The sequence below is a fragment of the Charadrius vociferus genome, unplaced genomic scaffold (genome assembly GCF_000708025.1).
Source record: "Charadrius vociferus isolate BGI_N301 unplaced genomic scaffold, ASM70802v2 scaffold103, whole genome shotgun sequence".
NCBI lineage: Eukaryota > Metazoa > Chordata > Aves > Charadriiformes > Charadriidae > Charadrius > Charadrius vociferus.
In genome coordinates this window covers 2482373-2493976 of record NW_009648061.1, presented here as the reverse complement: position 1 = coordinate 2493976, position 11604 = coordinate 2482373, and positions in this window count along the sequence as shown.

The window sequence follows — 11604 nt, the reverse complement described above, 5'->3', positions numbered from 1 at the left end:
GGAGCAAAAACGTCATTAATGTTCAAACTTTGAACTAGGACTCTGTAGTCACCCACAGGGGATCTTCCTTTTCCGTTCTGTTTTTTAACTGCTCAATCCATGGAAGACAGCCTAATTCCCCTTTTTATCTCCCCCCCTCGTCTGACACACACTAAGAGTAAAGGGGGGATTCTCTCTGGTGCAGCTTTCAGAGGTACACCAAAGAAAAAAATCACTCTGCCAGCTCCTGCCCTCCTGCTTATTTGTCTTCTCTGAGTACGTGGGGAGAAGGACTGGGGACATGGTTCAGCACAGTACTGCAGTGTGTGTATATGCATGGACTTGTGTTTAGCTGGCAGTTTCCTTGCTTGTAGCCGTGAGCTCAGTCCAAAAGATAATCTCTTTGTCCTTTAGCTCTTCCATGTCAAGCAACTTGATCTACTTGAAGATGTCCCTGCTCATTGCAGGGGGCTTGGACAGATGACCTTTCAAGGTCTCTTCCATCCCAAACTATTCTACGATCTTATTATTCTATTCTATGATTCTACATGCATTGCTTCATATCCTAGAACAAAGTTGTTTCATGCCACATCAGAGATAATAGGCACTCACTGAAAATAAACTCCTTTTCTTACATTGTTTTTTTTTTTTAGTCAGGGATGTGCATATGTTCATGACAAAAACATGCTACAAAATCATACAGCTTTCAAATACACAGTCTTAAATCTGAAGTACCTTGAGTGTACTAAAATGTTGATAGATTTTTCACTCAGACAGTACTCAAGAAGATATTAGACAGAGTACCTTATACATTAAAAGATCTTGAAAACACCTTTCAACTTTGTTATGTTTCTGCAAGCTATGGATTAATGGGAATCAGCATGGGACTTGCTACACAGACAGGAATACCTACAGGAATTAACATTTAAACTGAAAACCTCACAATGAAAAGCCTTTTTATCTCCTGACAGAATCATGCCTGCTGTTCCCATCATTCACAACAAAGCATAGCTTTACATTAAATCACAGTTGAGCACCAGGATGCAAATATTCAAGATGGCCTTTGAAAAGGACATCACAGCTAATCATCACAGTCCTGAACAAAAATGCACTTAGAATTTTATTATCAATTCTTAGGAACTTCCTGCCTCTAAACCCAGGCAGCTCTAAACTCAAACATTACCTGACCAATGTTGACTCTTTTACATTGGGATCTTTAGAAAATAATGGGTTTTTTTTGATATTTTTTATCAATTTGAGGATAGTTAGAAAGTGTCAATTGGTGTAAATTCACTGAATTTAATAGTGCTTTAGTTACTTCATCGGCTAATGTTAATTTCATCTTATAACATGAAAGATATTAATTCAATTTTGTTGCAATTGATTTGGTCTATTAACAAAAACATACCTTTTCACATGGAAATGTTTAGAGACTCTCTAACTGAAAGGAATGATACCAAGAGAAATTCTTTTAGAATTTTAATTAAACGTTGAAAGTTAAATTATAGTGCTTCTCATTAGAAGAACAATGAAGCTGGTGAAGGTTCTAGAGAAAAAGTTGAATAAGGAGTGGCTGAGGGAACTGGTTTTTTTTATCCTGGAGAAGTGATAGGACAAGAGGAAATGGCCTCAAGGTGTGCCAGGGCAGGTTTTGATTCGATACTAGGAAATATTTTTTCACTGAAAGGCTTGTCAACGATTGGAACAGGCTGCCCTGGAAAGTGGTTGAGTCGCCATCCCTACAGGTATTTAAAAGATGTGCAGATGTGGTGCCTGGGAACATGGTTTAGTGGTGGACTTGGCAGTGTTAGGTTTACAGTTGGACTGTATGATCTTAAAGGTCTTTTACAAACCTAAATGATTCTATGATTATGAAATTTAGGGCACCTAAGACTAAAAATACTAAATAGTACTGTCCCAGCAAAACACTAGAAATTTACACAGCTGAGACAACCTTACACTTTTTTAATTTATTACTTGGAAGCAGCACAAAAGCTACTAGATTTTTGAACATGAACATTTTGCAAAATGTTTCATGCATTATATATGTTAATACCATATAGAAAAAAGGTGGTCAGCACCAACAGATGCACCTAGGCAAGGTATACAAATGTATGTGTTCTGCAGCCTTTGCCAAAGCACTTACTACCACTATTGAGATGGACGAAATTTAATTGTACTTTTAGATAGAGGCTGGCAATTGCAATTCAAGAGTTTATGATTTAGTACATGAAGAAAACAAGACATATTCAGGTCAAGGTTCCTTCCCCCTCACCACATCTTTGTTATGCAAAATTATGCACAGAAAAAGTGTCCCAAATCAGTGTTTTATTAGCACAACAACAACAAAAAATCACTGAGAACTTTATGAGGTGTCTTCTGTCAAGCCACATGTTTAAAATTCTAAACGTACATGTACAGATTTCAAAACCTGGTTATGTAAAGGTTTGTGATAGTTTCCAGAGCTATAAAAGAGGATAGTAAAGGGCCCCCAGGCACACGGAGTTGAAATAAATTGTTAATGTGAGCATTTTGACTTGCAGTGGAAAGGAATGATGCTTCTATAATTTTAATAACAATTTCATTCCCTATTTTATTTTCCTGTTTCTGTGTCTTGGAAATATATATCTTGCCAGTCTATTGTTCCCACTGGATCAAAATAGCCACTGACCATAATGCAACATCACTCACCTGTATTTGACAAAGCAGTGACACTTAACTTTCCCTGTCCATAACCAAGTAGAATGACATCTAAATACATCCCATAGGGATCATCTAAATACATCCCATACTCAAACTAAAATAAGCCTCATTTCAAGAGGTTAATTAAGGAAAAAGGAAAATATGAAATACTGATAAACTCTTTCAGGATAAAAGTACAAAAGTAATATTTCTTGCAAAAAGCTCTCTCAATATTTCTTTGAAACCTGACTTACAGTAAGTATCTGAAAGTATGTTATAGTAAAGAGATTCTTTTTATAAGAATTGTGTTACATTTTCCATAGTTCTCAAAAGAAAAATGGCCAAAATTTGTCTTAAAAATTAGCCATAAAAATGTGAATTGTTAATTTACTAAATACAATCCTAGTAGAACAGCTAGTTAGTATATTTTACTACAGTTAAAATGCTTAATACTTTCTACTAATTTTTGACTCTAAAAGGATTTTGTTATGAAGCTAGAGAATGCAGCAACTCAATATACCTTCTATGGCAAAATTAATAATCTTATTAATCCCTTTCATATGTGCCAAAAAATACCAGAAGAATACAAAGAAGCCCTGAGAGCTCAACATCTGGAAGAGTAATTATGCCCTGCACTATAAAAGAAAGAACAGGTGCTTGTGGAAGCCCGTGAAGGACAAGAAAGTCAGTGGAAAAAAGCCAACAGCAATTTATCAAGGGTAGGTCCCGCTTGACCAATCTGGCTACTTTCTATGAGGAAACAATTTTCTCAGAGCAGAGAATTGTCATTTGCCTTGATTTTAGCAAGGCTTTTGACACAGTCTCCTGTGACATCCTCCTCACTGTCAACTTGGTAAGATCTGAACTGGACAGATGGACCACAAGATGGGTGCGTGTCTGGCTGAATTGTCAAGCTCAGGGGGTGGTGGTTAATGGCTCAAAGTCAAACTGGCAGCTGGTCAGGAGTGGAGCTCCTCAGGGGACAATAATGGATCTGATACTGCCCTCCCTGGGCTACAAAATGGAAGATGAGAAGGATACTTTAAATCATCTTTTCACACCCTTTCCTTGGACTGTTTATGTTTGCCCTCCCGCTTAAACAAGTTTTCAGCTAAAGAGCTTTTGTAGGAATGAAAGTATAGCCGTGGCAACATTGAGATTATCACAATTTAGTAGCCTTATTTTGGTTTAGTTTTGTTTTCTTTGGGTACTCCTGAAGGCATAGCAAGCTCCAAATCTGTCTTTTTAACTCAAGCTTGGCTAAATCCACATGAACAGCAGAACAAGCATAGCATACAGTCATACTAAAATTCTTTCTAAAAAAGATTTGGAGGTCACAATCCCTTGTCAGCACCCTCAAAGATCATTGACTTAATGTTGTGGTTTAATCCTAGCTTTCAGCTAGGACCACAAAGCCACTCACTCACTCCCTGGGTTGGGATCACAGAGAGAGAATCAGAAAAGTAAAAGTGAGAAAACTCATGGACTGAGATAAAGACAGTTTAATAGGCAGAGCAAAAGCCGTGTACACAGGCAAAGCAAAACAAGGAATTTGTTCACTACTTCCCATTGGCAGGCAGCTGTTCAGCCATCTCCAGGAGAGCAGGGCTCCATCATGCACAATGGTTACTTGGGAAGACAAACGCCATCACTCTGAATGTCCCTCCTCTTGTTCTTCCTTCATCTTCATATACTGAGCATGATGTCATATGTCATGGAATATTCCTTTGGTCAGTTGCAGTCAGTTGTCCCATCTGTGTCCTCTCCCAACCACGTGTGCCTTCCCAGCCTACTGTGAGGAGCAGAAAATGCCTTGACTGCTCAGCAACAACCAAAACCACCAGTTTGCTATCACCAGTATTTCTCATCCCAAATCCAAAGCATTGCACTATAACAGCTGAGAGTAAGAAAGTCAACTCTGTCCCAGCTGAAACCACGGCACTTAACAAACTACTAGATCTGATTTCAGGAGGTCCAGAAATCATGCTTACTATAATTTTAAAACAATCCAAGGGTGTTTACATAGTAGCAGTAGAGCTAATGCTTACAGCTATTCAGTTTTATGCCATATTTCAGGGAATTGTCATAGAACAGTAAGACTGATTTCTAAAAATGACAACACACAACTGTAGCAACGTATTAACATTTGCATCTTCTCTTGTTCATCTCTATACATTTCTTTTTCATCAAGTGTAGTTTAACTTGATGTAATATCTCAGTACTGTCACTGTAAAAAAAAAATATAAAAAAACCCCATCAGCTGTAAAAGGCAGCAAAAACTTGTGACTTGTGCTTGCCTTACCAGGTGACTATGCCAATGTGTGATATCTAAACGAACAGTTTGCAGTTAACACTTGCTGCAAGCAGATAATTTCTGTTCAAGCATCCCAGTATCATGTGTCAGTATGAGGGTAAAAGTTATATTTCTAAAGTAGGTAAATGCTTGGTTTCTCTGACATTAATTACTTATGGCTACTTATACAGAAGTTTTTGCAGCCCTTTAGAATGTAATTTGATAGCTTTATTTCGTTTGTGTGTATGACATGACTAAGCCTGACAGACAACAGATTACTCAAGCTATGTTAAACAGCTCCTAAATTCAAGAAAGTGTGATTTGAATTGAGTCTTAGGGCTTCTGTCCATCAATATTTTCACTCCATTACAGGAATATCAATAGTTCACCAGTAGTGATTCAGAATCTCACTTCCATTATTTGCTCTGAGGAGTTCTTGGATAGTTTGCTTCTGCTTGTCTGTGGCTTTGAATACCTAATTTTCATGTCTCTTTAACAGGCATTGGTTATTTACTATAAAAGGTTAGCACAACCTCTACTGAATTTAAAATTTGGTTGCCATGATTTTCTGTAAAGGCAATTACTTCTTTTTTTCACTGTGTCTTGCTCTTTTATACCTTATTCTTCCACCTTATTGAACTGAACTCTTGGCTCCACTAACAGTAATGAACAGCCTCCTAATGATATCTCTATACGAATCTTCATCCCTGTGAGGCTTTATTACGTTTGGCCCCCAAAGCTAAAAAAATAAATAATCAAAACACAAACCAAACCAAACCAAACCTAAACTTGTTTAAGAGTCTAACTTGACAAACCACGCAACCTCATATTGCTGGAGTTTACAGAAGAACATTAAGGAAGGATAGCTTGTTATTTCTTTGGAATCATGACTCCCTAGCCACGGAGGGAAAAAAAACCTCAGTGGTTTCTACTTTGAAGCAACTGGGCTGTTCTTTGTGGTGATGTGGAGAACCAATACCAGATGCAATTTTGTCTCAACATTGCTACTGTGCCGCCATCTCCTGGGAGGACCATCTTCTTCACGGTTTTGGAAGCAACGATCTCATGTGCATGCGCAGATACCAAGGGCATGAAAAGAGCAGGAAGAGGCTTGCAGCACTTCCAGTTGATCTGTGCATGAGCGAGATCCCTATATAAAGGGAGCACGTGCCTTTTGGCACGCCTTCTCTTCTTCTCCCCTTTTGTTCTTTGTTCCTCCTTGCCTCCCTGCTGCGTGCCACCCTCCCCCCCCTCCCCCGGAACCCAGATTCTATGAAGCATGTAATGATTGAAGACTTCGGACAGAATCTGCAGAAAAACTGTTGAACTCAGAGTGGTAGTAGCGAGCTTTCCCCCTCTTCCCTTATTTTCTTCCTTTATCCCCTTTTCTTTTCCCCCCTTTGCCTTCCCTTCACCTTTCCTCCGTGCTTTATTCTTTGTTAAAAGTATTAAGTAAAAGGTTGTACGACATTTGACCGACTTTAGTGTCTTAATCTCGCCTTTGGGATTATTTTGAACGAAACCTTCCTGATACTGGATCGGGACAGGTGATTAGTGCTATTTTTCTGTAACTCAGTATAATTCCTTCAACATTGAATCACACCAACAAAGGAGTTCTTGGACAGCCGGTTCATTAGAGTTTCTTTACATGATAATGCCTTATTTTGCAAACAGAAGTTTGAAGATAACCAAGAATAGTTCTTAGGTATCTTTCCCAGAAAAAAAACAAATACCTGCACATAGGCTTTTAACAATACACTGCCTTATGATGACACAGTGCTTTTCTAACTGTGTAGGACATTCTCTAGGTGTAAAAGATCAACATCAGTTTGTAATGTGTAGTATCCAGACGGTTACTGCATCAAAAATACTTAACTTTTAAGAAATTTTATTGTAAACCCATTAAAACCTAAAATATCAATGTTTGTAATTTTTCACAACTTTCAGCAGTCAATATTGCACAGGACCTCCTTCCACCTCTGTCAATGAGAGCAGAACTCATCAGCTGGTCTGTGGAAATTAACGTTCTGCAAAACAAAACACTTCAAGCTAATGCCCTTTACTTCTACAGCTGGAATTGAAACACTATTCAAGTTACCTCTAGTCAGCTGGCAAGTATTAAATCAACAAGCTATGACAATATGATTGCATGCTTCTCTGAAAACTATGCGAATTTTGATGGCAATCACAGCAGGCAGAACATATGTCCTCAGATATCCCTGCTACAGAGGAAGGAAAATAAAGAAAATCCATCCACTGCACCTATTTAAGAAATTTGTACTCAGTATATAACTCACAACCACCTTTGAAAATGTCAGTCAAAATTGACTAAAAAAAATTGTAATATAGGAGTATGGCAAAACCTATGCAGAATGATCTCTTTTCCACTTGCTTTTTAACCATAACATTTACTTATTTTCCTTCATCTACCTTAGTTTAAGACTGCCTCCTTCTGCAGATTTCTTCTACAGCTTTGCTATGCAGGGAGCTTCTGTCTCCTTATTATGGCCCCAATCCTTTCTGTTCAATGCATTTATGTTTCTGGACAGGTTTCCAGTGCCATAAATTTGAAATATCTTACTCAGGCTAAAAGTCCAAAATTTCAAAATATGTTCTCTATGAATTACTATGGTCAACTAATTAACTTTACATTTAGTTGTAAGTATTGGATCAAACATGTACACTCAATATGACTATCTACGTGACTGAATTTTCTAACATAATTATGAAGAAAAGAAACATTGTTGAGAAAAAATACCAATTTTGCAAGTAATTTACTTAAAATAAGTATCCATGGAGGATTTTGCCTATTTTTTTCAGTATTTCTGGGTAGGCCTGCTGGCAAGAGGCTGAAAGCTGGTGTGTAGTGCTGTTTCTGAATACCTGAACCTAGGCAAAAGAAATTAATACTAAGAGTCCTTAAATCAAACTTGGCTTTCAGCATATGTATTCATACACTCAAGAACTCTGGGTAATCCAATTTCAGAAGAAAAACTAATTTTTCAAGGTTTATGATTTGGCATGCCACCATCACACAATGAAGTGAAAGGGACTGGAATATTATAGTATTTTGCCCAAATACATAAAGGACTTTCCCCCTCTTCACCTCCCAGCCCCCTTACTTGGGCGGCTTGAAAGGAAACCCACCCTATGAAACCTGCTGCTCTGTGACTCACTGTTTCATAAGTTCTTCCATTTCTTTAAGCAAATATTTTCAGAGGTGCCAACTGCCTTAAAAACGAAAGAAAACATACCCAAAAGGTATTTCTCCATCATGCAGAGAAGAATGTCACTTCTGGATTAGATTTATTGCTCTTTGGAAAAACACTCATCACCATCAACAACAAAAAACATGATGAGAAACCAGCATGACAGCTAGAAATTATTTGGACAGCAATGCCAAAGCTACTTACTGAAGCCTTCCCTGTGGAATTTTTTTATATTAGCTGCATGCAAATGTATACAGCCACTGAAAGAAAATTGCCCTTACTAAAAGACAAGGTAAGAAATTGTTGTCGTATGGTGAAGTTCCTGCTGTTTCCTGCTGATTTGAAAAGGGGAAACGTAATCCCCATTTTTTAAAAGGGAAAAAAAGGTGACCCGGGGAACTACAGGCTGGTCTCTCTCACCTCTGTGCCCTGCAAGGTCAAGGCGCAGATCCTCCTGGAAACTATGCTAAGGCACATGGAAAATAAGGAGGTGACAGCCAACATGGGTTCATTAAGGGCAAATCATGCCTGACAAATTTGGTGGCCTTCTTACGACGGTGTTACAGCATTGGTGGATAAGGGAACAGTAACTGACATCATTTACCTGGACTTGTGCAAAGTGTTTGACACTGTTCCACACAAAATCCTGACCTCTAAATTGGAGAGACATGGATTTGATGGATGAACCACTTGGTGGATAAGGAACTGGATGGATGGTCTCATTCAAAGAGTTGCGGTCAACAGCTTGATGTCCAACTGGTGACCAGTGATGAGTGGAGTTCCAGTATTGGGACTGGTACTATTTAACACCTTTGTTGGCAACAAGGATGTTGGGATTGAGAGCACCCTCAGCAAATCTGTTGATGACACCAAGCTGTGTGGAGTGGTCAACACACTGGAGGGGAGGGATGCCATCCAGAGAGACTTTGACAGGCTTGAGAGGTGGGCCTGTGCAAACCTCATGAAGTTCAAGAAGGCCAAGTACAAAGTCCTGCACATGGGCTGGGGCAAGCACAACAACAAATACAGGCTGGGCGGAGAATGGCTTGAGAGCAGCCCTGAGGAGAAGGACTTGGGGGTGTTGGTTGATGAGAAGCTCAACATGAGCCGGCAATGTGTGCTCACAGCCCAGAAAGCCAACTGTACGCTAGGCTGCATCAAAAGAAATGTGGCCAGCAGGTCGAGGGAGTTGATTCTGCCCCTCTACTCAGCTCTCATAAGACCACACCTGGAGTACTGCATCCAGCTCTGGAACCTTCAACACAAGAAGGACATAGACCTGTTGGAATGAGTCCAGAGGAGGACCACGAGGATGATCTGAGGGTTAGAGCACCTCTCCTGTAAGGACAGGCTGAGAGAGTTGGAGTTGTTCAGTCTGGAGAAGAATCGGCTCTGGGCAGACCTTATAGCAGCCTTCCTGTACATAAAAGGGACCTACAGGAAAGATGGGGAGGGACTCTTTGTCAGGGAGTGTAGTGATAGGATGCAGGGTAATGGTTTTGAACTGAAAGTGGGTACATTTGGATTTGATATTAGGAAAAAATTATCTGCTGCGAGGGTGGTGAGACACTGTATCAGGTTGTCCAGAGAAGTTGTGGAGGCCCCATCCCTGGGGCCCATGTTCAAAGCCATGCTGGATGGGGCTTTAAGCAACCTGGTCTAGTGGAAGGTGTCCCTGGCCATTGCAGGGGAGTTGGAACTAGATCTTTATGGTCCCTTTCAACTCTAACCATTCTAGGAATCTAAATGCAAGGCAAGTAAGTCCCTACAAAATCATGTGCAACAGTACGGGACAGATCCCACCTCCATTCTTTACTTGTTAATCTAGATGAAGAACATTCCATTACCACAACACACCACCAGAAGGTGGATCTGGAAATTCAAAGAGGGGCATAGATATTACTTCAAGCTATTAGAGAATCCATTGAGACAGGTCAGTTGAGGTTGTCCTATCTAAACCAGTTATAAACTACTATTAAGGAAAGCAAGAATAGCTAGATTGATGGAACATATTATGCAGTTTCTAGAAACAAACAGGTCAGACTTAACGCTTGATAGTTCCCAAGGCAGCCATCCTTACAGTCATCAGAGAACTCCAAGAAATGGCTGCTCATCAAGGGGTAGAGAAATGAAGATATTCCTCAAATTTGGAAGCCTTAGTTGTACCATTGTCATAGCTCTGGTCTGACAGACAATTTTTCCCAACAGTCCCTCAGAACAACATTCATCAATGTAGCTTCACTAATTGTGTTACTCTCCCCTGCCATAAAGGAGAAGGGCTGTTTTTAATGTGCTTATATGAAAGCTTGGAGGCATAATAACATCCAAATGCCTCTTTTTTTTTTTTTTTTTTTTTTCTTTAGACATTAGCAGATAGAGGACTGGATGAAAGCAGTTAAGCCTGCTTTAGGAATGACAACAAGATTCTGAAAGTGGGGGATAATAATCAAGATACAGGAGCTTCAAAGACCTTTGCCTTTTTTCAGTGGCAAAAACTAGGATATGGTTCAATCTAACACCACTATGAGGAGAAGTCCTCATTGAAGTAACTCTGAAAAGCAACAGAATGATTTTCAAACAGAAGCTTTGAATATACGCTGGTGAATTTTCCAAACCTGCTGAAGATAGAATAGGGGTGATGTATCAGAAGCAGTCTGGTCAAGTCATCATTCAACTGTAGCATCCTTTTTTAGACCTGCAAAAAGCATAATTCTGTGAGCTCTGGGATTCCCAAGACCTGTTTTTCCTGCAGACACACACTTAGTTTGACCATGCCCCAGCTTTCTCAGTAATAACTTATTTCTCCTGCCTGCCTGGATGCAACCATCAGTGAATCTTCAATTTCTGCATTAAGTTCAACATTTGGACACTGCTATCTTTCTGTGTGATTTGGTAGAAATGGCCCAAGAGCTTTGACAGTTAGAGAGACACAGGAAGAAACTTATTTCTCTAGGGAAGTATCTAAGAACTCAGGAGAGATGTAAAGCTATTCAGTGTTGTATAGAAGATAGTTTAACAATTCATTACTGTTGTGGTTTAGGCAAAACCAGGAAAATTACATAAAAAAAAAAGTGGTCTTGATAATAACCTACTCTACATATTTTAATATTTATGGTTGGTGTCTGATATGATCAGAAAGTATGACACCTGAGGACCAGTGACTGACTCTGACCTTTTCTAGATTATTTGTCTTCTGTTGAACCTGTCAGATTCTTGGAAGTGCTAGGATGGTTCAGAGGATAGAATATTAATTTAATCCAAGAAACTCATGCACCTCTGGCTACATTTGTTACCACTAAATAACCTGAAAAGCTGTAAGGGCAGATACAGCTTGTTGGTACTTTGAGAATTGTAACACCCACTGGTTTGTGACGAGTGGTACCACCTTGTGGCAAGTGATCAGGAAGGACAAATGCAAACCTCACTGAGAATCTATTCCTG